At 39.0% G+C, this 27,691-nt stretch overlaps 1 protein-coding gene and 1 long non-coding RNA gene across 2 annotated transcripts in view; one reads left to right on the top strand and one right to left on the bottom strand.

Moving 5' to 3' along the window:
- Positions 1–27,691, top strand: part of LOC148781992 (uncharacterized) — a gene marked incomplete at its 5' end in the record, with an annotated part of 51,732 nt that overhangs the window by 12,632 nt on the left and 11,409 nt on the right. The gene's annotated exons all lie outside the window — the stretch shown is intronic.
- LOC110008464 (uncharacterized) lies at positions 12,831–16,262 on the bottom strand. The gene is made up of 2 exons (XR_002283373.2): positions 15,056–16,262; positions 12,831–13,068 (listed from the first exon to the last, which is right to left on the bottom strand). It is a non-coding gene; the product is annotated as an uncharacterized LOC110008464 (long non-coding RNA).

Genomic DNA, 27,691 nt, shown 5'->3' with positions numbered 1-27,691 from the left:
GTACATGTCGAGACACAATTGTCTAGAATTGGTGCTACATATTTTGGACTTGTGTACTTGATTATTAGTCCACACCACATGACTAGAAAATATTTGGTATAGGATGAAACACAGTCGTTTAGATTGCCACTATGTGCTACTGAAGTGTGAGTGTTTAAGGATACATTGATTAATTCTTTTTGTCCAACCTACAAGATCTTAAACTATTTAGTGTATGCCGACGCGATTCCTATGACGAAATACATATCTGGCAAACTGCCCCCTATTCCTATTTGCCAAAGCGTAGGTGTCCAGAACACTAAAATATGCCACTAAAATACCTGTGTCTTGTTAGTATTTTTGGTTTTGAAAAATACTTGTGTATTTCAAAATAACACTATAGTTTCATATGTTTTTTAAGTTGTATTTTGTATAGAGAAAGTTGTGAGTTTTTAGTCCCACATTGAAGAGGAGAGTATGGCTTTAGTGGTATTTAAGTATAAGCATTCTCTTGCCTTATACTCTTAGTTCAAAGGTGAGAATGGAAGTGCTTGTATGGGGCACGCGAATTGTGCGACACACATACGCAAGTGCGTGCTTACGTGCGTGGGTGCTATGGTGCTTGATGGCACACTTACGCATGCTCGTATCGACGCATGAGGCACCACTTGCCTGAGTACGGGTTGGGCTCGAGGTTCAATATCTTTTTGTGAGATTGCTTATGTGGGATATCTAGCGATCACTAGCCGTTAAAGAAATGGAGGCTTGTAACAATTGTCGAGTTAAGGGCGTGTATGTAACTTGTGATTGTTGATGGTGCATGTAACCACTCTTACAGTAAATGCGCAACTTCTTGGAGCTCTATTATAGCAGTCATTTTTCCCATATGAAATAAACACATCCTATGCTCTTAACACTTTTTCTCACATAATTCTTTGTAAAATTCCAGAGAGCATAATGGAGCACTCATCTCTCTATCTCTACTTTTTTTTTCTCTCTTTCTCTATCTATACAATACAAAACTTTGGTGTCTATTGTGGGCTTTAAGTTCGGGTTTATAGAGCTTTGGAGTAACAAAAAGGCCTTTTATTTTTCCTGTATCCCGAGGACAAAATATCTTTCCTTGTGTAATCTTTTTACAATATCAAATGGGGGCAAATATTATCTTGAAATAGCGGTCCTGCATGCCCGAAAACAAAGAAAGATTCAAGCTTCAATTTTCTTAATTTGTACTAGTTTTTTAACCCATAATTCACCCAATCGATCTTCCAACAATTTAAGATAATATTTCATGGGTGAGAACAAGGAGACTGCCAGAACTTCTTTGAAAGTCATGAACCACGATTTCACAAGTCTAGACCGCTTCGGTGGCATGAGCTTCAAAAGATGGCAACAAAATGTTCTTTTTCTACTAACTACTCTCAAAGCGACTTACATAATCACTGAATCTATGCCTGCACTACCACCAACATCTGATGACTCCATCGTGTAGCAAACTCAAGCTTATAAAATATGGATGAAAAAAAACTACATTTGCAAAGGACATAGCCTCAACACTTTGACGGATCCCATATATGATATGTATGTATTTGTTGCCATGGCGAGAGAGTTGTGGAAGCTTCTTAAAACTAAATACCTCGATGAAGAGTCCGGTGACAAAAGATTTCTTATTTCTAAGATACCATGACCCAGCCCCCTACCGTCCTACCGTACTTGTCGGAGGACAATAGGGTGAGAGACCGCGACTAAAGGTAGTGAATGGCACTCAAGTGGGAGTGCGCTCAACGCTTTAAGATGAAGGAATCAAAGCAAACCATGAAACAAAATTGAAATCACACGACTACAAACAAAAACCGGACAACCAAGTTTCAGACCGTATAAATATATATAAAAGGAGATCCAAACGTATTACAAATATGTCAAAGGCTTCAAGGCCCAATAACATTTACATGACTTCAAAATACACAAGAACTACATGGCCACAACCAACCAAAACATACAATCGAAAATAAAAACTTCCACGAAAGCTTGGAGCTCCAATCGCTAGGCCGCCCGTCCTCCACTCATGGCTATCACTCTACATAGATGAAGATGAAAGAGTGAGCCGTAAGGCCCAGTAAATAGATCAAGTAACCATGCCTCCCTGCCGATGAGCATTCCCTCATAACAATACACAGGATGTTATGCAATTCTTATAAAACATGAGCCACGTGTCAAAATCAACTCTACTAGTGTGTAGTGCACAATTCATAGTAAAGCAATGACAAATCAGATTAATCATATATGATACTAAACAAAGGTCTATATAGTCATTCAGCCGTACAAGTCTTAACAGATTGATGAATATAGGCAGTAATAATAATTTCCAACTAACTCACTCCCTAGTTTCCCCTACTCCCGAAGTAGAATTCCTATCCATCAGGCCAAGCTAATCCCATTGCTTAGGACTTCTACCATCATTCAGGAGGGAAAACAAAGACAAATAGGTGACCCATTTTGTAATGCCTTAAAACACACACACAGAGTCCCCAGCGCGCTTTGGGGCTTTTGATAAAGATACGACCCTCATTGGTTATTTAGCTGGAGGGCGTTACACTACCAATGGATGACTCATTGCGTAGTGCCCTACACACATATTGGGGGGGTGCGACCCTCCCATGTGACTCACGTCCGAACTCCCTTCCTATCCTTGGGAGTCAGGTAATGATTTCAACTGTCAGCCTAACTTTCTTATCATATTATATTACACTACCAATGGATGACCCATTGCATAGTGCCTCATATTACATTCTTATCATATCATCTCACACTGCCAATGGCTGGCATGTTGCATAGTACATCATACTACTTTCTTACTAAATCAAATTACACTACCAATGGATGACCCATTATATAGTGCCTTATACATTTCTTATCATATCATATTACACTACCAATGTAGGACTAATTGTATAGTGCCTTATACACATGTCATTTCATCACATAGCTTGCTTTCATATCATGTTAGAGCATGGACATATCATATCAGAGCATGTGCATATCCTAGTAGAACATAGCATGTCTTATTATATGCATCCATATCATAACAGAGCTTATCCCATTATCATGCATTCATATCATAACAGAGCATGCATTCATTCCTTAATAGAGTAGGCCTCATTATCAGGCATCCATTTCATAATAGAGCATGCTTCATGCACATATATCATAACAGAGGTAGGTTCACAAGAAACAACAATATGTTCAAAGCATATTACATATCATTAGGCTCATTAGCCCAATAGACATCTTCAGATTATTTTTCTGGTTTTTTTATAGTGGACTCAATCCACTTTTAAGGGCATATCATGAAATTCAAAAATCATTTGGACATGAAGCCAAATTTTATAACAATTTCGGTTCATAAACACAAAACTTTCATAAAGGGGATGACCCCAAATTTTGGCTTAAAACTTATTAAACTGCTTTCTATTCTTTGAGTACAGTTCCTATTTTTACACCAGAAATTCCAGTATGATATCCCCATATAAAAATGGGCATAACTTGCAATCCACACAAACTTTTATTATGGTTCTAAAACTATTTTTAGAATGGACTCATTTATATTTCATTTAGAAGTAGTTTGACCTCATTTTGATATATTTTGGTCAGTGAACAGTTCTACACAAAAAACGCACACAGTTCTTGGAAAATCATTTCACAGTCCTGACATACTTTCGAAAATGGCTCATAACTTTCAAACAAAAAGAGATATTGGCAAGAGATCTTTTCCATATTAAAATAGACTCAAATAGGTACTTTCTCACAAAATTTGGTGATAAAAAACAGTGTTTTTGATACTCAATTGAGCACACAAAGGGGAGTCACAATTTTGAAAAATTCCTATATTCACAGCAGAATTTTCCAATATGATATCCCCATAGAAAAATGGGCATAACTTCCAATCCACACAAAATTTTGTCATGATTCTAAAACTATTTTTATAATAGACTCATTTATCATTCATTTAGAAGTAGTTTGACTTCATTGTGATATATTTTAGTCAGTGAATAATTTACACAAAGACACATAGAGGTCTTGGAAAATCATTTTACAGTTATGACATACTTCAAAAAATGCTTAATAACTTTCAAACAAAAAAAGGTGTTGGCAAGAGGTCTTTTCCATATTAAAATAGACTCAAAAGGATATTTTTCCACAAAATTCCATGATCAACAGAGACATTTTCAATGCTCAAACAATTATATAAATGGGAATCACAGTTTTGAAAAAATAGAGGAGATACTAACAACATTTGATATTTTCAATCACAATCATTTTCACAACTACATCCATATTCATGCTTGAAATTCCACACTTTGATAAGCTAAATCAGCAAAATATGGAACATGAGAACTAGATCCACTTACTGCACTAAGTGAATCTCCCAAGTGCTCCACACATGCTTCTCCTTAAAGGCCAAGCTCCAATGGGCTCAAGCTCAAAGCTCTAAGTTAGAGAGAGGGAGAACGTGGGTGTGAGAGAGAAAAATTTCATGGAGGGTTGTGACGGTGGGGTTTAAATAAGCAAATGAAGGGGGTGACAACATGCAACTGACATTTGGCACACATGGGACATGCAAGTGTGTTTACGATAAAAATTTGATAGATCTTCTAATGAAGATATCTCAAATTTTAATACCTTAAACTAATAAAATAGATGTAAATATAGTGGTAGAGAAAGTGGGACTGATTGAATTCAGATCTACTCGAAAACGAGTAGATCTACTCTTAGATATGGCAGAGCTAACATGATCCAAATCATTAAAATATGATTTTAAGACAAAGTTAACAGATCAAAATAAATAAAAACAGAAATAAAACAATAAACGAATACAAAAGAGAGAGGAACAAACAATACCAAATCAGGTCGGATGGCCGGGGTTCTCGAGCCTTCGAAGGCTCACCCGTATTAGAACCGATCCTCTTTGCCTCTTTGATTTGGATGTTGACTAGCATATCTCTGGTGTAGAAGGGTTAGATCTAGGGTTGTTGTGCCCTATGTCTAATTTTGATCAAGAGTTGTTGTGCCTTAGGTCTAGGTTTCTCAAGCTTGGGGGTGAGGGTCTCAGGACGTTAGGGTTTATGTCTTTCTGAAGCTCTAATGTTTCAATCTCTATCTGTTTTTCTGTGTTTCTCTCTGGTCTGAAGGAGAATTTCCTTAGTTTTCTATGGGTTTTGTGATATCCAGAGATTGAATATGAATTTTGAGATTTTCTCTAATTGTTTTGGATTTTTGGGGATTTTTTTCTAAATGTTTAGGATTTTTCTAAGGTTTTCCGATTTTTGGGTAATTTTCCTAATTTTAAAAATTTTTAAGATTTTTAAGATTTTTGGTCTCTTTTTTTTTTCTCTAGTTTTGGGTTAGGGAGAGGGGGTATTTATAAGATTCAATTGGTGATTTTTCTTAAAGTTTTTGGAGTTTTTTTGGATTTTTTTGGATTTATCTTGAAGTTTTAGCCTTATCTAATTAAAGAAAACTCATTACTACATCATCAGATGCATTAATTACATCATCAGCTCGCGTCTAGGCCTGTCAAGCCCGTTACAGCCCGGCCGACGGCCCGACAGTTGGGTCTCATAGGGACTAAATTGTTATTTATTATATCTTTTTATCCATAGGTTCGATTCAGGCGATTCTTGGACCGTTGCAATTCTTTTAAGCTATACTGCAAATTGGGATAGGATTTTGGTAGTTTTTGGATAATTAAATTGGGTCTACTAGGATAATGTGATCCTAAGGATTTAGAAAACCATAAAATTTGCTAGATTTAGAATGTGGTGTCTATAGTTGTCCCTCTTTGACATCCCATGTCCTTTGAGGGACAGGTGAGTGGCAAAGAAGGAGACACTTTGGCTTTCCATGTCCTTTGAGGGGCAGGTGAATGTCATAGATAAAACAAACATTTTAAATTTCTTCTTGAGGTCACGTGGTTAAGGGGCACACCAATTATCCCTCATAGGGTTTCCGGTGTGAGATGTCGGTGAGTTACACAAGCTTGAAATTCGAGTTGGATTTTCTAGCCATGCCACTTAATTTCAGGGGTTTTTTTAGTTTGAATTTTTAACTCTGGCATTTTCTTTGATCTGCTTAGGGTTTCCTAAGGCTGTCTATAAGAAGAGATTTGTCTAGCCGAATCCGAAGTGAGAGACGAAGCAGCAACGCGGTAATCATCATATACAAGTGTCCAAGCTCTTTTGTTTTTTTAAGGCTTTTTTAGAATTTTTGAAAGTAGGGGGAGATTTAAAATAGAACCCGAAGTAAGGACAAGCTACGATTTTAACAAAGAAATTAAAGTTTTTGGAAAACACAAGACATATAGTGAAAATTTTAGAAAGAGAAAGATATTTCAAAAAACAAGGTTAGTTAGCAGTTTTAACTCTTGCAACCATAGAGCCCTCTAAGCAATTTAGCGTCATGCAGTGATGGACCATACACCCGACCCTTTTACGTCAATATGGGGATAGATGGAATCCATCGAACATGGTGGTTGTTCCATGGATACACCCAACCCTTTTTTGTCATACGGGGCTAGACGGTACTTGCCTCGGCTCTTTTATGTCACACGAGTTTGATGTTTTTCCATCGAACAAGGTGGATGTGCCCTAGATACACTCGACCTTTCACATCATACGGGGATAGATGGTACCTGCCTTGGTTCTTTTATGTCGTACGAGTTTGACATTTTTTCATTGAAATAGGGTGGTTGTGCCTTGGATACACCCGACCTTTCACGTCATATGGGGCTAGACGATACTTGTCTCGGCTCTTTTATGTCGTACGAGTTTGACAGTTTTCCATTGAAAAGGGTGATTGTGCCTTGGATATAGCCAACTTTTCACCTCATACGGGAATAGACGGTACCTGTCTTGACTCTTTTACATTGCATGAGTTTGACGTCTTTCTATTAAACAGGGTGGTTGTGCCCTGAATACACCCGACCTTTCATGTTTTACGGGGATAGACGGTAGCTGCCTCGGCTCTTTTACGTCGCATGAGTTTGACGTCTTTCCATTGAAACAGGGTGGTTGTGTCTTGAATGCACTCGACCTTTCACGTCATATGGGGGTAGACGATATCTGCCTCGACTCGTTTAGTCGCACGATTTTGGCGTCTTTTCATTGAAACAAGGTGGTTGTGCCCTGAATACACCCGACCTTTCACATCATACGGGGGTAGATGATACCTACCTCGACTCTTTTACATCGCACGATTTTAGCGTCTTTCCATTGAAACAGGGTGGTTGTACCCTGAATACACCCCACCTTTCAGGTCATACGAGGGTAGTCGATATCTGCCTCCGCTCTTTTACGTCGCACGAGTTTGACGTCTTTCTTGTCTCGGCTCTTTAGCATCGTATGAGTTTGATGTTTTTCCTATATCGGCTATTTAACGGCGCACAAATTTGACATTTTTTCTGTCTCGGCTCTTTAACGTCGCACGAGTTTGACATTTTTTTGTCCTGTCTCGGCTCTTTTAACGTTGCACGAGTTTGATGTTTTTTTCCTGTCTCCACTCTTTAACGTCGCACAAGTTTGATGCTTATCCTATCTCATCTCTTTTATGTCGCACGAATTTGACGTTTATCTTGTCTCAACTCTTTTACATTGCATAAGTTTGACGTTTTTCGAATTGGACTTTGAGACATCGTACGCATACAATGGGATGAGCTTGCCTCATTTCACCTCTGGAGATCCAGTCTAGAGAAAAAAGCTCCCAAACTAGCTAATATTGTCATTGGCGAGGTTCACCCATCTTCAATATGTGGTAGTTGGTAGTTATACTCATACAACCATGAAGTGCTTGGCTAGTTTCAAACCTTTATAACAGGCGTAAGAAGTTGGCTTCGAGAATGAGGCTAGATCGATTAACAGTTTAACCTCTTGTAGTGATGGAGGAAGTCCTTTCTAAAAGGGTTTTGGAAATGGAGGGTTTTAACAATCAGATTGAAAAAACGCTTTTAAAAGGGATGGGCCTTACAGTTTTTCCACATGTGGCCCCTTTAGTGGTCCCTATGTGAGCGTATCAGATCCTTGCTTGAATCTTTGGGACGAGGAATCATCAAGTATTTCTTTATCTTCCAACCTCAGCTCTTGTATTGCAATTCAAGGAGAGTTATCTGGAGTTTCGAGTGAAACAAAGTCTTGAAAATACAGGATACCGCCCCTAGGTGTTCTGAATCTCTTTGGATTTCCGATTTTGTTCCTCCACCACTCACCTTTTGAAGTTTTAGACGATCTAGGTTCTTAACAATGTTCCGTCAGGCTAATGTTTCTTTTAACACCACTTTGACTCAAGGGGAGAAAGAGAAGATGTTTAGAGAGAAAAGACTTTGTAGAGTAGTTTGTAGAGTAGAAGGAAGGAGAGAACTTTTTTTTCTTCGCCCCGGGGTCCCTTTCGGGTGTTTAGTCCGGTAGCCATTTTTTCCAACACTTAGGGTTCCTTTCGGATTTTCAACTTAGTGGATTTTATTTTTATTTTTATTTTTATTTTTATTTTTATTTTGTTTATCGCTCCAGTATCCCTTTTGGGTGTTCAACCCAGTAACTGTTTTTCCAATGCTTGAGGTTCCTTTCAGATTTTCAGCCTAGCGAATTTTTTTTTTTTAAGAAGAAGAAAATAGTGACAAAGGAAGAGGGGGAAAACGAAGAAGAGTCAAAATGTGCCCCCTTTTTTTTTTTTTTAGCAACTCACCTTAAGATCATGTAAGAATTCGATCATCGTTTCCTCCTCCAAGTGGTGGGGAGGTTCAAATATTGGTCTTCCTCTGATTTCCCTTAACCCAGGTTGGCATCCAAAATCTGTTTGACAATGGTTGCTGAGTCTCTGTTGAACTTTTCCTTTAAACTGCTCCACTTGAACCTTGATTTTGGGGCAACAAATCACTCTTAGTTTCCTAATCCCTTAGTCTTCTGTATGGACAGATAGGCTCATAGGGTTTTCTTGTTAATGTAGTATTTGATGTTACACATTAGGCGTTAATGCCATTTGAATTATGAGGCATAAATGCCTCATTTGGTTATTTGAAAGGGGTGAGTGATCACCCAACTCATTTTCGATAATATTTTTCATTGCAAATTTTGAATTGCTTTTCGAATGTTAACTTCGTAGTAGGCTCCTGCTCAATGCTCGAGCTTAGGTGAGACTCTTGCACTAGAAGAGTGATTAAGTTTGTATCAGATGGCCTTATCGCATGTTGGGAGTCAACGGAGAATTTCATTAGTTGCCCTTATTGTATCCTCTTCATGAGAGGAGTTTGCCCCTATTGAATATTTTGATGGGGTTTCCCCTGCAGGGCTTTCTATTCCATTGAGAACTTGCTCTTCATATGATGAATTCTCTTGATATGGTAGTGCTCCGGCTATCAGAGTTGTGCTCATGTTGTTAATGACTTTTAGAGAGCCTACCTCTTGAGGAGGTAACATGGTCGGATTTTCAATAACCAATTCTTGATCCCAGATATCTTGTGAAGGTGGTCCAGGTTGGCCCCTTAGAATTTCTAAAGGTTCAAGCTCTATCAACTCTAGTGAAGATACCAAATCTTTAGGAATAGTTAAATTTGGGCTCTTTGCTTCTCCATCATCTATAACTGGGTTCACCTCGAGAGGTGACTCGGTTAAATCTTCTAAGCTTGACTCCTCATCCCATATAGGTTAGCGAAGAAGTCTAGTGTGGCCCAGGTGGGCCCCTTAGAATTTTCAAAGGTTCGACTTCTTTTGATATTTGAGGTGTTAGCCCTTTGTTTGGAAGCGTAATGAGAGACTTTGGGGTGTTGACCCCTTGTTTGGAAGATGATCCATTCTCGTTGATCTGGATCACATCAATTTCTAACACATTGTCCTCATCATATTGATTCCTCTTAGGTGGGTCGTTTAAGTTGTGGGGTGAAGGGCTTCCTTTTAGCACTTGCTCATTTGACCCCTCACGAGTTATTGTCCCAGACTTAAGATTTTTCTTGTCGCCATGGGCTTGGAAATCCATAGCTTCAAAACCTTGGTTGAGCTTATGCTCGAGTTCATATTGTTCTTGCGAGTTTGATTCATTGCCACACATGTGCGAACCTTTTATTGTGTTAACTTGGAACTACGTGTTGAAGGGTTCATATGCCCTAGTGTGGCTCTCGATGATGGGGATTTCTTGTGCCACTTTTGGGAGTGTATATTGGAGTGAAATTTCATTTGCGATACCCCTTTCTTTTCCTCTTTCTTCGATTATGGGCTTGGAGCTAAGATCATCCTTGCTGCTTTGATCTTTAGTCATTAACTCCTGGGTGAGGTTATGCTCATTTTGTTCTTCATCTACTCGACTTTTCAGTTGATTTATTGTTGTACTCTAAGTCCTTTGTGGATGCTCCTCGGGTTTGGGCGCAACTTGTGATTATCTTGAGTTAATCAGGTTGACATCATATTTGTTTGTTGAAGCATCTAGAGTTTCTGGTTTTTCTATGTCATCAGCCTCTTTCTTTCTAACACTTATCGTGCAAATTCCCTTAGTGTAGGCACTTGACATTCCTCAGTGTTATGGGCATAGTTTTGATGCCAATCGCACCATTGAGATGTATCGCCTCCATGAAAAGGAGGAATCTTGGCTTCTGTCGATAATTCTATGAGCCTTGCCTTAAGCAACTTCATCATGACATCATATGCTCATCAATAGGAGTAAATTCCCTTGGTGTAGACATCTGCAGTCTCCATGTGGTAGAATGAATTTAGTCTTTCACTGTGAATGATTTGCAAAAAGATTGCTTCTCTTGATAATGTTCACTTCTCTCTCTTGAGAGGGTTTTTTGGCTGCGGCCTTATCTTCCTTGGCTTTATCATACCGTGATACTCTTTCAAGAATATCATTAAATGAGTAAGGGACTGCCCCCATACTGAAGAACGTGACATATTATTGAGTCATGTTCTCTAATACCAGGCTTACCTTCACGGCTTCAGGGAGTGGAGTTTCAATAACCCGCATAACGGTCTCTCTGAATCTGGTTATAAACAGGGAAGGAGACTTGCCTGACTTTTGCTTGGTGGAAGTTAACTCACCAAGGGTGACGAGTCTTGGTCTTCCTTCATTATAGCGAGAGGAAAATTGCCTGAACATTTCGTCAGGAGTTGCTTGAGGGTCATCATTCATGAATCTTCGGTGCCACATCAAGGGTTCTTCTGATAAGCTATGTGAGAACATGACCTTAAGTTGGTTGGGTCGGTCTTGCAGTGTGTGAACCATCAATAAGTAGGTGTTGATGTGTGCCTCATGATCCTCTTTCCCTTGTTTATGAACAGTGGCATCACAAATCCCACTGGTAGATCTTCTAGGTGTCATAGAATTTCTTGTACATAGGCTTTACGAGTTGAGAAATCTCATATTCCCATTTTCTTTAAAGACTCTTGAAGGTGTTTCATGCGAGTGAATTGAGCCGCCGTTATAGCAGTGAGCTGGCTCAGTTGTATGGTCTGTTGAACCTGACTTTGTGGCATGTGGCTCGTATAAAATGGCTGTTGCGCCCATGTAGCGGGTTGCCTCAAGGATTGAGCCTGAGGTTGAACTTGAAGTGCCGATTGTCGGCTTGTAGACTCACTCGAGCTGAGTTGGGTCAGAGCATACCCATTACTCGGAGGTTGCACAACTTGGCCACACAATGAGGCCTGCGGGATAGGATCACTACTTAACTGGGATGGACGACTCAAGCTGCTATGACGACTAGACCTCTGACCTCAGGTGGCTAGGTCTACCTGACTCTGACCTTGGTTGAATGATTTATCCTTAGGGTTAGGGTATTTTCTTTCCTTAACACTGGACTGAAAGAGTGAAGAAATGTCAGAGCTACTGCCAGATGGAGTCTGCCCTTTAGGTAGTCTTGGGCTCAAGTGATGATTAGAACTAGACCTTTAGCCCGTAGTGAATTGGATTAGCAGGCTAATAGCCTTAGGATTATCCTGGTTTGAGCCAAAATGTTGGACTTGGCTTAAGGCTTGAGCTTCTGACCTGACTTTCATGGATGGAATGCGTTGGATGGTGTATCCTCTATTGAGCAGGTCTTGAAAGTAAGCATGCACTTTAGGATTGTCTTTATATCGAGTTAGGTCAAAATCCTGATCTTCACTAGTGATGGGTTGCTTGGGTAGACTTTGCCTAGTTGTATGTGAACCCGCTTGCCCACTAACCGGCTGATTGTCAAGACTAGAGTGTTGGGCTGCTAATTGACCATCAGGGTTCACACGGCTGAGATCGGCTGACTCAAAGATTTGGGTCTTGTGCCGACTGGATTTGAGGTTAACCCCTATGTCTTGGAGGATTGCCCCCGGCCTTACCCCTTGACTATTCAGGGTAGTATGAACCTTATCAACCTGTTGGCTCGTGACTTCTAAAGGGTGGCCTTAAAGGTAGCTTAGATGGCTAGGTTTGGTTCTATGTAGGTCGAGAGTCGGCTCACTGACACGAGTGCTATGGATGATTGTAAGAGAACACTGTGACGATGCCTCTTGGACTGACTAGGTTATCTGGATCTAGACTGAGCTGGGGCCATAGGGTTGGACCTTGCTCCACTATGATCTTGGGTCATGATTCCTAGACTCTGTGAGATCTAGGCTCGACGCTTCAGGTTAGACCTAGTCTGACTCTAAGGGAAAGACCTAGGCAAATGTCACGACCCCGCCCTTGACCCCATACCGTACACCACCAAAGTACGTCCGGGCGCGGGATCGTGATCACAGAGGTCGTGAATGTCACTCAGGTGGGAATGGTTCAACACATAAAAGACGGAATCAAGAGCAAACTACAAAAATGTAATATAAAAACCATACACACAAAACAAATACTTAATCCAAAAGTAAGATCATAACCATATACATTCATTCTCCAAAATCTCTTTACAAACAGTTTAAGGCACTAAAGACGTACAAAAGATACACGGTTAACACATAACACACACATCTTAGTGGCCCACCCACCAACACTTACTATGAACAGCTTCTGCATTAACCTTCCTTCAAAACTCAAACTCCAACCGATCGGTACACGAGCCCGCTGCCTGTCTTCTAGGTCAATACTGTCACTCTACAATCATGAGAAAGAGATGGGATGAGCTAACCGCCCAGTAAGTAGATCTACACCATTGCATTTCGACCTTAACGGTAACAGCAATTAACAGTTCTCACTAATTTACACAGGTATCAAGAAGATTTCTCTATTCATATCCATCAGTACCTCAACAGTGTGCGAGTTCATATAGTTCAATTATAAAATAACATGCAGCGTATACGCCATCAATCATTTAATTTATAACAAAACAGTAATGCTAACAAGCCCAATTTCACACAGTAAGAGCTAGAGGAGCCTACTCTTGAAATAGAAGTTCCATTGATCAGGCCAAGCTAATCCTGTAGCTTGGAACCTCTATCCTTGTTTAGGAGGGAAGACAATAACAAGTGGGTATCCCACTTCATACTGTCCTCACACATACACATACGTACATCCCAAGCGCGCTTTGGAGTATTTGATAGGCAATGGCCTTGCAAGACACGATCCTCTCCTTGTGCCCTTTTGACGAGAGAGCGTTACACTACCATTGGGTGACCCAATGCGTAGTGCCTATATAATTTTGGGAGGTGCGGCCCTCCCAATTTTCACATTAACATCCTATCTCTTGTCCTATCATGGGGAGTTAGGGAAGGATAACAACTGTCAGCACCATTATTCACACAGTAGGTGCCCATTCACATAATACATAAACCACACGGTACCATCATTCACACAGTAGGTACCCATTCACATAAGCAACATAGTATCACATTATGAAGATATCAGTATCTCATCATAATAGCAGTAATATCACATTTTAACAGTATCACAGTGGGTCACACTAACAGTAACAGTAGCAATATCTCTGTGACAGTGGCAATATCACAGTAAGGCATTACAGCTCAATTTCTTGCATTCATGGACAATAACATGCACTCACAATCAGGGTCATAAATTTTGGTCCAATTAGCATTTGAAGATGGTTCTAAAACCATTTTTTTGCACTAAATACACCTGTCCTCTAAATAGAATTGGTTTGAAGACAATTGGACTCCATTTGACCTCTCAAAGGTTTAAAGAGGTGAGGGTTAACTAGCTGCACCCTACTATGTATAGTGAACAACAACATACCCCTCTTCAAATCGTTATAACTTTCAAACCGTGAATAATTTTGAGATAATTAAAAAGTAACAGTTCAAGCCAAGACATATACCTTTCTAACAAGATTGATTTGAAAGCATTTGGACTCTATTTGATTGTTCAAGAGTCCGTGCCAAACACAGCGATGGTTTTAGTTTTTATTAAAACTGCGCACAGTGACATCTCCTCATAAAACGGTGCATAACTTCCAATATAAGAGGAATTTCAAAATAGTTTATTCATGCAAATTTTTACCCACTCGATTATCTTTCAAATGACTATGGTTTGACAGAAAATGGACTTCATTTGGTCAATGGAAACTAGTGCCCACAGAAGGGTTAGTGCAAATCCAGGGAAAACAGTCAACAGTGACCTACACATACATTTTTTAAATATATATTCATTTTCGTAAGAAATTTCAACAAGGGGAAGAAACAAACATTTTACTAGACTCGCATATATTTCCAATGGCAGTGGTTTGACGTAAAACGGATATCATTTAGTTATTCAAAAGTCCCTTTACAAAATCATGTATTTTCCTGGAATTTTACAGTGAAGTTACACATGCTTCAAAAACATGTTCCAAAATCTCAATCTCATGGTAAAGGACATGCTAGCAGCTATTATTTCACAATATACACACAATAACATGCATTCCAGCCATTATCTCACAATATACACATAATAACATGCATTCATTTCAGAATTTATAAATCACACATTCATTTTCAGTACCCATATTCAACTTTGAACAAAAGTCCCCAATTTTCATTAAACAAGGCATAGAAGCCATCACATTGCATACACTTTTCTTACTCTTTTCCTAAGCATATAGGTTCATACATTCTCATAGCTACAATACAATGGTGAGGAGTCCACTTACCTAGCAAGCAATACCGTCTCCAATTTCCCCTTTCACAATCCCCTCAAGCTTCTAACAATTGCTTCGTCAAGGGAGCAGCAATGAGCTCAAGGGTTGGCTCTAGAGAGAGAGAGTGTGTAGGAAATGAGTGGCATGAGAGTGAGTGAGAGGGGCTTAAATACTCTTATGTTTGGGGTGGTGGTCCAAGTGTCATCAAAAGACTTAAAATCTGGACAAGTGGCACTTACATCAGTATGCATCTAATAAGTGGCATTGTCAATCTATGCATGTCAAAACCCAGCTGGTGCTAGTCTCTCTCTCTCCAGCTGGCGCTGCCCTTCAACTGGAGCTGACCTCTCTCAATTGGCGCTGGCCTCTGTCTCAACTGGCGCTGGCCTCTGTCTCTTCCTCAACAGGCACAGGCCCCTGTCTCAACTGGCACTGGCCTCTATCTCTTCCTCAACTGGCATTGGCCTCTGTCCCAATTGGCGCTGGCCTCTGTCTCAACTGGCGCTGGCCTCTGTCTCTTCCTCAACAGGCACAGGCCCCTGTCTCAACTGGCACTGGCCTCTATCTCTTCCTCAACTGGCATTGGCCTCTGTCCCAATTGGCGCTGGCCTCTGTCTCTTCCTCAACCGGCGTTGGCCTTTGTCTCAACTGGAGCCGGCCTCTGTCTCAACTGGCGCTGACCTCTGTCTCTTCCTCAACCGGCGCTAGCCTCTATCTCAATTGGCACTGGCCTCTGTCTCTTCCTCAACTAGCGTTGGCCTCTGTCTCCACTGGCACTGGGCTCTGGGTCGTCACAGCTAAGACTAGACTGGAACCTAGACTTGCTAGATTCAATAGATTTTGGTTCAGACTCTGAACTAGGGTAAGCCTAGTCTAGCTCTAGAGACAACTCTATGCTTAGACTTATGCTAAAAACTAGATTAAGATCTAGACTAGATGGTGCACGAGTCTCGGCTCGGACCAAGAGTGGGTCTAGGTTTGGAGGGATAAGCAACTCTAATGTATTTTTTTTATTTTTTTATCTTTTTAATTTTGATGAAATACAGTTAAACTAATCATAGTGAAAGTAGGGAAAATACGATTTCAGTCAAAAATAACAAACTAAAATAAAATCAAAAGGGAAAAAACAAAACAGATCTATCTAAAGCAAAATACATTTTTATATTTTTTAAAATTTTATTTTAGGTAAAACACTGGTCAACTGGGTGCCAAAAGTCCCTGGAATGGTCTTGTGGGCTCTCAGAATATTTCTAGGATACTTGAAATTGGGCGACATTGGTGGTGTCGCCTAGGCAGCACTACTGGTGTCACCCTTGCAGAGTGGGCGACACGGCAGATGTCGCCCAAAAAATTTAATTTTTTAAATTTTTTTTTTTTATATTATTAATATTGATGAAATAAGACTAACTTAATCTTGAAAATGTAGGAAATACTATTTATGATGAAATAAATTAAAATAAAGTAAAAACTGAAAGCCTAGATTGAATTGAAAAATAGTTTTTTGTATTTTTAAAAATTTTATTTTGATCTGAAGTTTTTTGTGCAGTCACAAAAGAGACCCTAGAACATATCCACAAAGTTTTAGAGGTTTTTGAGACCTTTGAATTTGGGCAACACTGGCAATGTCACCCAGAAAACCAGGGTTTCGGTTCGGTGGATTCTGGTCACAGACGAATTTTTAAGATATTTTGTGACTGAAAACAGTGAAAAGCATTGAATAAAAGTTGTATTTTGATGCTTGGATCAAGCTCGAAATAACCTCTCGGTGGGTGCCAAACTATTTACGATGAAAATCTGACAGATCTTCCGTAATTAAGATCTCTCGAATTTTAATACCTTAAACTAATAAAATAGATGTAAATAAAGTGGTAGAGAAAGTGGAACTGATCGAATTCAGATCTGAGGCCAAATCTGCCCGAAAACGAGCAGATCTACTCTCAGATCTGTGGTAGAGCCAGCATGATCCAAAGCATTAAAATACGATTTTAAGACAAAGTTAACAGATCAAAATAAATAAAAACAAAAATAAAACAATAAAATAATAAATATGAGAGAGGAACAAACAATACCAAACCAAGCCGAATAGTCTGGGGTTCTTGAGCCTTCAAGGGCTCGCCTGCATCAGAACCGGTCCTCTTTGCCTCTCTGATTCGGATGTTGACCAGCAGATCTCTGATGTAGAAGGGTTAGATCTAGGATTCTTGTGCTCTAAGTCTAGTTTTATTCTAAAGTTGTTGTACCCTAGGTCTAGGTTTTTTCAAGCTTGGGGGTTAGGGTATCAGGAGGTTAGGGTTTTTGTCTTTCTGAAACTCTAAGGTTTCAATCTCTATTTGTTTCTCTATGTTTCTCTCGGGTCTGGAGGAGATTTTACTTAGTTTCTAAGGTTTTGTAATTTTTAGAGGTTGAATATGAGTTCTGATATTTTTTCTATTGTTTTGAGATTTTTTCTAAATTTTTAGGAATTTTCTAAGATTTTTCCTATTTTTGGGTAATTTTCCTAATTTCATGAATTTCTAAGGTTTTTTTGGTCTCTTTTTTTTTCTCTTTTCTCCTTTTTGGTTAGGGAGAGAGGGCATTTATAAGATTCAATTGGTGATTTTTTCTAAATTTTTTAGAGTTTTTTTGAATTTTTTTGGATTTATCTTGAAGTTTTAACCTTATCTAATTAAAGAAAACACGTCTACTGGGTCATCAGACGCGTTGAATGCATCATCAGCCCACGTCTGGGCCTGTCGGGCTCGTTACAGCTCGACTCGTGGCTTGACAGTTGGGTCTCACAGCGACTAAATTGTCATTTTTATGTTGTTTTGTCCGTAAGTTAGATTCAAGCGATTCTTGGACTGTTGGAAAGCTCTTGGGCTCTACTTTAAATTGGGATAGGATTTGGGTAGTTTTGGGGTAATTAAATTGGGTCTACTAGGATAATGTGGTCATAAGGGTTTAGAAAACCATAGAATTTGTTAGATTTAAAATGGGGTGTTTACAAAGTGCGATGTTGCCCATGAAACATGCAAGCAATCTTGAGAGAGAGAAAAATTTCCACTGGACTGTTGCGCGCTTGGCAGCATCGTGCACGACGATGACGCACACAGTGGCGTCGTGCACGGCGATGACGCACACAGTGGCGTCGCACACTGCGGCAACGCACACGAGGGTGTCGCTCATGACGGCAATGCACACGGTGCCGTCACACATGGCGGCAGCGCTGCGCGCTCGGCATCATCTGTGCGCCAGATCATTCGTGCCGACGACTCGCCGGCGCACCACCATATGCCGAAAAAGTCCGGATCCTTACACAAGACCTGGCCCGCAGGAGACAAAACCTGACTAGGGCAACTACTGGCTGAGGCAGCTGCTGCAGGTGGTGGTTCTCTCTCTCTTGGCGGAGGGGTTGGCTACTGCTGGCACTGGCTGAGCATATTGCTAGTCTTTTCTCTCGAAAGGACATGAGGTCCAAAGGTCGCTGGAGCTTCACGGTGCTAGCACAAGGTAAAGGTGGTGGCTAGGGAGGCAGCAACGAAGGCACTTTCTTGGTGGTAATGGTGGCTGGAGACACGGCGGCGAAGGCCCGTTTAGGAAACCCTAGCAAAGCGATGATTCCAGTTTCCTCAGTTGATGTTGCGTCCCTCTTTGTGACTTTAAATTTTTTAATATACCCCAAGTTGTACAAGCAACTCTGTGGGTGACGTGGAGTTACTTGCCCTAGTGGACTCGGGCAAGTCCTGTGGCACTGCTCAATCTTAAAAGAAATCAAACTAAACACTTTATTGGGACTCTGACTTAACTGAGTAACTTGGCTTCACCCTTAAAATATTTAAAATTTTAAAAATTTTATAGAAATAGAAATGTGGGATTGATTTATCATTTTCTGTGTATGATTTATATGTTTTTTGGGCAAAGATTGGTGAGCGTTTTTTTGTCATAAATCCCTATTTCTATGTTTTTATCTTTTTTTAGATTTTTTAACCTTAATCTATTTTTGCTCTATTCATTTTCCCACTACTTTTAAAACCTAATTTGGGATCCTTAAGAAGGTTTTTATTTTTATTTTTATTTTTTTTTGTTATACGTTTAGCACATTTTCGGTATATTTTGAATTTTTGTGATTTTTCAATTTATTGAGGGCCCGGTCTCGGTTGAATTACTATACTCGGACAAAGTGTCGAGTACCTTGTCCGAATCCATTTTATGTACAGTGAAAGTAAATAAACACAATCCGCACATAATCAGCATCCATTAAAACAATCCGCACATAAATAAACACAATCAGTATATAATCAGCATCCATTAAAAACAAAACGGAATAAAAGGCGAAGAATAAGCGACCTTTTTCTAAAACAAAGCCCTAAAAGCCGACCTTTTTCTAAACAAAGCACCTTAAAAATAAATGCTTTTTAGATAACTGACCACCATTCTTAACACGTGACTAAAGGGGCAATGGTCTCTACGATATTGGAACATCGAGACCAGAACCTCCTATTTGATACTATGTCGTCCACTTTTAGCCTGGTACTGGACTTTGAGAGGCGGTTATTTAACCACTCTTCGCTGGTAAACAATCTCTTTATTGCACCTTTAGATTTTCGAATGGAGTCCACAGCCCAGTAATCTGTTGCAAAGCGGGTTATGGCAGGCTTGATTATCTCTTTTTTCTTAGACTGTTCTCTGTACAGAAATAAAATTTTAGAATGGTTATATATAAATCTCGACACCAACCTCGCTTCCTGTAGAGTCTCCTTCACAATTTTGATCTCACCGAACTCCTCTAACATAAGATTGATGCTGTGTGCAGCACACGGGTCCATACTAGATGCTTCCTCTTATCCATCAATTTGCTGCCCGCAGGAACACATGCACGCGCATTGTCCGTAATAAACTGCACTACGTGCTTATCGCCCACCTCCTCCACTATCTGATCATATAGTCGTACGTAGAAGTTTGCATCCTTCTTCGTCCTTGATACGTCCTTGCTAGATAAAAAAGATGTACCTTTTGGAGAATAGGCCAAGAAGTTTACAAACTCTTTTTTGCTAACTTTATTCAACTAACCATCACTCAGAAGAGTAATGCTTGTTCTTGGCCAACTCTGCTTATATTCTTCAATCCACTTTCTAACTTCCTCCACCTCTTCATCCAATATTGGCCCACTGAGCTCATATGCCGTCGGGGGTTTTACCCCAGGCTCGGCTCTCTGGATTGCGTTTACCATAGGTGGAAAATATGGGCTATTAGCTGCATCAAAGGGGATCCCTTTATCGTAGAACCATTTTCCTATATATCGGCCCAACATGTTTCTTTCACCATGCCTTTGAGGGTCATCTGTTCTGACTTAAGCTTTGAGAGAAATGGGTCTATATGATCATGACCTGCAATACTGACACTCCTAGATAAGCTAGAAACAATTTCTTCAACGTCTGATTCCTCTTGATACATATTGCCACCAACCCCTCCATACATATTTGAGCTGGGCCCGTCATACATGCTCGAGCTGGGCCCGCTATGCATGTCTTAGCTAGGCCTGCCATGCATGCCCATGTCATTACCACCAGGTATTCTAAATCCGCATTCCCTCTGGTATGTTTCATGTAAACTTATTCTTGTAGCCATCTCCCAGTCATTATTATACTACTCTTCTGGATCATTCCCGCTTGATGGCGTATATAAACTAGCTATCTCCTCATCCATCCTCTGCTTTGCAATTTTTTTACCTTTGGTAGCCTTGAGAAATGCCGCCATCTGTTTTCTTACATTATTAGGGACACTATTGCACGCAGAAACATCTCCCTTAACCCCTGCCAAGTGTTGCTTGAGCCTATGTACCCCACTACTTATCATTCTTTGGCAGTAATTAATTTTGTCTTTTTTGTTGGGATCAAGTCTGACCCCATGCAAGGTCTTCTGCAGATCTTCTCATGGTTCAACTTTAAAATGTAAAATGTTAAAAATTAACCTGACAATTCAACATGAAAAATAATCACCATGTGTAGTTGTAATATATAGGGATAGTTCATGAAGTTATATTTGTTGTTAATGCAAAATACTTCTATTGACAAAAATATTTTAATTCCTACTGGGAAAAATAATTTATTTGTGCAACATTATAGATAAAAATAGCCTATATCAGCCACTACATATAGAACAATAAATTTACATTGATATAGTATCAATAAAAAATATATTTACAATGGTATAGTAATTCACAATGGCAATACATATGGACTTGTCACAAATCTTCATTTTGACAAACATGAATTAGTTCCTACTGAGAAAAAAAAATATATTTATGCAACATTATAGATAAAAAAAATTCTGTATAAGTCACACTTAGATTCAAGAAAAAAATTACATTAATATAGTCATCTATAATGCCACTACACGTATATTTGACACAAAAAACATTTACAATGATATAGTCATTCACAATGCCACAAATAAAATTTACAATGATATAGTCGGCACAATCCCAACTCGATTGAAATGATCACAAATAGTCGTACATCTCAATTACAAATATGCAAGATAATATAGTAAAAAATGCAAGCTCCAAACATGGCTAGAACTCAATTATCAAGAACATACATTTTTTGCATTAAAAATTTAATAATAAAATTGAAAATTGCAAGATAATATAATTATCATACATGCCACGATTTTTTTACAATGATATTCACTTTAATTCCTCATGATAATACAGTTTAACAATATGTATTTTTTGCATTAAAAATTTTAAAAATTTAAAATACATTTTTAATGCAAAACTGCATTAAAAATATAATTCAGTTTAACAACATGTATTTGTTAATGTCTTTTTTTGCATTAACAACAAATTAAAAAATACAGTTTTGCATTAAAAATATAATAATATGCCACGATTTTTTTACAATGATATTCACTTTAATTCCTCATGATAATACAATTTAACAACATGTATTTTTTGCATTAAAAATTTAAAAAATTAAAAATACATTTTTAAGGCAAAACTGCATTAAAAATATAATACAGTTTAACAACATGTATTTGTTAATGTATTTTTTTGCATTAAAAACAAATTAAAACATACACTTTTGCATTAAAAATATAATAACATGCCACGATTTTTTTACAATGATATTCACTTTAATTCCTTATGATAATACAGTTTCACAACATGTATTTTTTGCATTAAAAATTTAAAAAATTAAAAATACTTTGTTAATGCAAAACTGCATTAAAAATATAATACAGTTTAATGTATTGTTTTGCATTAACAACAAATTAAAAATACAGTTTGGCATTAAAAATATAATAACATGCCACGATGTTTTTACAATGATATTCATTTTAATTCCTCATGATAATACATTTTAACAACATTTATTTTTTGCATTAAAAATTTTAAAAATTAAAAATACTTTTTTAATGCAAAACTGCATTAATAATATAATACAGTTTAACAACATGTATTTGTTAATGTAATTTTTTGCATTAACAACAAATTAAAAAATATAGTTTTGCATTAAAAATATAATAACATCTATTTTTTTCCATAAATAATCTATCAACATGAATTTTTTGAACTAGAAATTTAACAATAAAAATTAAAAATATTGTTTAATTCCTCATGATAATCAAAAACAATTTTTCGGAAAATCATGATCAAAAAAATTGATCATGAATAAAAAAAAAAAAAAACCCAGTTCTTCACAAACCAACTTAACATCAGTCATTCCAACTAAAAAATCTACCTCAAATCGAATAAATTACATCAAATTGAATACATGTTTTGATAAACAACACTATAAGGAATCAAAAGCCCTATAATATTAACACATTATTATCAACCCTATAATATTAACACATTACTATCAAAATATTAAATAAAATCGATTGAATTGAGGGGAAAAAAAAAAAAAGCGCAGTTCTTCACAGACATCAGTCATTCAATCTCAAAAATCAAGCTCAAATTGAATAAATCAGATAAAATTGAATACGTGTGCTGATAAACCACACTATAACGAATCAAAACCATATAAATTCAACACATTATTTGCAAAATATTTACTGAAATTGAGAGAATAATGGAAAAAAAAAAAACTCAGTCCATTTTTTTCTAACAGACATCAGTCTTTTTTTCTCAAAAATCCAACTCAAATTGAATAAATATAATCAAATTGAGTACATGTGATGATAAACAATACTACAACGAATCAAAACCGTATAAATTTAATAAATTTAATATGATTTGCAAAATATTGACTGAATTTGATCGCATGGCAGAAAAAAAAAAAAAAACACAGTTCTTACCTGTTCTTCGTGCACCCGTGCCTTTAGACTCAAAATTGATTTGTATTCATAATCACAAATTATGAACAAAAAATTCTGACCAACACTCTTACGATCACTCACCTTGAAATTTTACAAAAAATGATGCGTTCTTTCGCTTGAAATCAGTGAAATGGCGGAAACCCTAAAACTCACTCTTCGATCCAAATTTGTTCATAAAAAACAATGCTTTTTAATTCGTTTTATTGACTGAAATGGATGAGAAATTTGAATTAAAGCCTGCAAGATTCATTCATAAGGCTGAAAAAGTTGAAAATTGATAACAAATTGACATAAAAATTTAAATCCCGTGAAGAACACTGTGCAGCTCGTGTTCTTGCGGGTGACTCGGTCTGACTCGCGATTCACTATTGGTAATCGCCCGGTTCTCTCTGGACACGGGCGATTCCCGGTTTATTCGTGGATCCCGCTCGGTATTAGGCGATTCCCGAGTCGAACCGGGCGAATCCTGCTCGACTCGACGATTTTTTAAACTTTGGTTTCAAGAGTTAAGTTTTTTGGGTTTGGATTTCCTTTGTTTCGAGATTGAAGGTTGAAGGATATGCTAGCAGAGTACCAGAGGACTTCAGGGAAAAAGTTATGGATTGAAAGGCTGTTTGCGAGTAATCGGTGGTGGTGTATCAGTTGGGTAATCCAGATCTGGATCCTATACATAATTTTGGGTTTGGATCCGGATCTGAATATTTTGGATCCGATTGGATCCCGAACCAGATCCAATGTATACTATTCAGATCCAGATCTGGATCCAGGTGGATCCGGACCTGATCTGACCCATTCTCCCCCTTATGTCCTGTGTGTTAGAGTATATGGTGTGTGAATCTTAGAGACACTTGTCTAAACTTTGCGCAAATTCAAAATCTGTGTATTTTGTCCAGATCTTTGACACCACACATGTTCAAAATTTTAAGACACTATGTAAATTATTGTTATTTGCATCTGATTGTATTATTAAAAATTACCTTAAATATAAATACATAAGTGGTTCACATGATGACAAGTGGACATTCCTGTTATACATGCACATTCATGGCTGAGATGACATTTTTTTGTAATGTTATTGGAAACGATTCATCCTTGTAACAAGGAATTGAAATGATAAAGGGGAGGGAGAGGGGGAGGGGTGGTGGTGGTGTTTGGTGGTAATCTCCCGGGATTGGAAGTAATTCCTGATCAAAACCATCCCCACCCCTCCCCCAAATCCGAGAAAAACCTGCTGAAGTCCTTTCCAAGTACCAGCATTGGGTTCTCTAAGCACATGGAGATGGGGAACACCCTGTGATCTTAGTTACCAGAAACTCCTTGGATACAAAACATATTCGAAAATGTCTTAGAACTTAGGATACAATAGAGGTAGCAGTTGAATGTGATATTTTTGTCCAGTTTAGGGCGACTACACTTTGCCATGAATGAATTTTTAGGGGCAACAATGGGGCTGCCATCAAGTGCAAGTTGCTTTCTGTCGAATCGGGACTTTGAAGTGGAATTACCGCCTTGGGTGAGAGATTCCGGAACCTATGGTTCAACCAACACAAAGATGTCCATTTTTTATCATGGTACATAGTGAGTAAACCTAATAGATTGCAGTGGCAACAGCGTAATTCCCAAAACCAGTAGCTCACATAAGGTTGTCTCACAATATATGTGGCCTACCTTGCTTGGGGCCTCACATAAGGTTGTCTCACAATATATGTTGTCTCACAAGTGCCAACCTCGATCTGACACCCATCTCTGACAAAAAAGAAGAAATATGAAAATATGCAGTGATCTGCATATGTCCAATTGTCCTTTTCCCATTCTTCTTGGTTGTGATCCAGTGCCCATGACAACTTCTCTTTGGTGGCGGTGATTGGGCTTAGAGGCCTCCCTCCTCTTTTCATTTTATATGCAAATGGGCCCTTTGAACATATAAAATCTTCTTGTCCTTATTTTTCTCTTCTAGACGTGTTCCCAATTAGTCCATACCTTTCTGTTTGAATGGAAATTTAAAGAAACAAAAATGAAACTCCAAGTGCCCAGCAACATTGCCCAGTGAACTGAATTTGGCAGCTAGTCCAGAATTGTTGATCTATAAGTTTCCCTAGACACTCCCAAGATGTATGGGAAGTTAGCTCATCTTTAAAATGCGACTCAAGTATATGTGAAGTGTTGGGGTGGCATTAATGAGCGAGGATTTGAGGATGTGGTTCAGCTAGAAAATGTGGAAAAGTTTTTGCCAAACAATTATTCAATTTTAGCTATAATAGGTTTCGGTTATAAAAAAAAAGCGTGATGTATTCTAGTTCTAAATCAAGTGCTCTTCATTGTGGAGAGCAGGTGCTTGAGCCAGGAAATGTCGGTTCCTGAAAGGTCTAATGTTTTGGAATGCCTAGGATCAGTCCTCGATAGCGCACCCCTAATCTGTCTTGCAGCCATAGACTTTTTTAGCTCCCTGTTCTCAGCCCCCACAGGTGCTCGACTCGTCATGGGCGATCTATCTTTCAATTCAATCCCCCTCGAAGCTGCTGCCAAGCTGGAACAGCCATTTCAAGAGGAAGAAACTCTTGCCGCTATCAATGCTCTACCTTTGGATAGGGCTCCGGGACCCGATGGGTTCCCTGTAGTGTTATTCAAATATATTTGGGAGATCCTCAAACCTGATATTCTAGCTTTTTTAGAAGAATTCCACAATAGGGGCATTATCCATAGGGGCATTATCCATAAGGGCATGAATGCCACTTTCATTGCCTTGATCCCCAAGATTGAGGGGACTGAAGAACTCAATGATTTTCGCCCTATTAGCCTCATAAATAGATCCTATAAAATCCTATCCAATGTTCTTGCCACCCGCCTCCACAAAGTCTTGGGATGGGTCATCTCACAAAATCAAGGGGCTTTTGTTAAAGACCGTCAGATTCTTGATGGGGCTCTTATTGGCCATCAATTTATCCCACTCAAGACACTTATCCAAAACCCAGGGCCTAGTAGTCAAACTCGACTGGGAGAAGGCCTATGACCATGTCGATTGGGCCTTCCTCGACGAGACCCTCAATCAAATGGGCTTTGGGATTAAGTGGAGGACTTGGTTTCAAGATTGCCCCCATGTTCTTGGTCTTGATTAATGGATCACCGACGGGCTACTTCAAATCCTCCAATGGACTACGACAACGCGACCCCCTCTCTCTCTCTTTCTTTTTGGTATAGTGGCCTAAGTTTTTAGCAGATCAGTAGCTAGACTTTATGATAGAGGATGGCTGGTGGGCTTCAAATCTAGTAGTCGCCGGCCTGAAGTGTCTCATCTCCAGTATGCCGACAATACTCTCATGTTCTGTGAAGCTAGCACCCCTCACTCAGATACCCTGCTCCTGTTTCTCAAACTTTTTGAATTGGCGACTGGCTTCCACATCAATGTGTCCAAGACCAAGATGATGGGGATCTGTACCGACGACCTAACCATCGACTACCTGGCTGAGAGATGGGGCTGTTAGGTCGAAGAACTCCCCTCCACTTACCTTGGTCTTCCTCTATGCCTGGGTAAACCTAAAAAATGCCAATGGAGCCACATCGTAGACAAATTCGATAGGAGGTTGACTGGGTGGAAAGGTAGGTTCTTCTCACTTGGCAGAAAAGTTACCCTGATCTAAGTCATGCTATCCAATGTCCCAATATTTCAAATGCCTATGTTCCACATGCCAGCCTTGGAAGCATCACGGCTTGATCAACTGATGAAGAACTTTCTGTGGTCAGGTGAGGGTGGGACAAGCAAGTTTCACCTGGTCTCATGGGAAAGAATATGCCGACCACAAAGTTAAGGGGGACTTGGTATTCGCATCCTCAGACTCAATAATCTCGCCCTCCTAGGCAAGTGGTGGTGGAGACTACCCACCCTTGAGAACCACCTGTGGCAGTCCATTCTTCGCCTTAAGTGCCATTGCCTTCCCCATCTCTAATTCCCCCTCGGGTTTTTGGCAATCAGTCATCAGGTGTCACTCTAATTTCTGTGCCAACATTCGATTCTACCCAAGGGAAGGGAATCAAATTCAGTTCTGGTTTGACTGTTGGATTGGTCACTTACCTTTAAAAACACTCTTCCCTAGGCTATTCCTCTTAGCCAGTAATCCTCGGGCTCTTGTATCAGACCATTTCGAAACCAAGGGCTCCTCCAGAACCTGGAGTCTAATTTTCAGAAATCTTTTGATGGAGGAAGAAATTGCTGAGTTCTCATCCCTCTTGACCCTTATTCACTCCTCTCCCTTACCCTCCTCAGGCAATGACTGTATGTTGTGGTGCCCTACAGCTAGTGGCCAATTTTCAGTAGCCTCACACTACAAGACCCTTTTGGCGTTGAAG

The sequence above is a fragment of the Amborella trichopoda genome, chromosome 5 (assembly GCF_054954075.1).
Source record: "Amborella trichopoda isolate Santa Cruz 75 chromosome 5, AtrichopodaSantaCruz75HAP2 v2.0, whole genome shotgun sequence".
Classification (NCBI taxonomy): Eukaryota; Viridiplantae; Streptophyta; class Magnoliopsida; order Amborellales; family Amborellaceae; genus Amborella; species Amborella trichopoda.
Note: the sequence above shows the minus strand (reverse complement) of the source record. Positions and strands in the feature narration are given on the sequence as shown.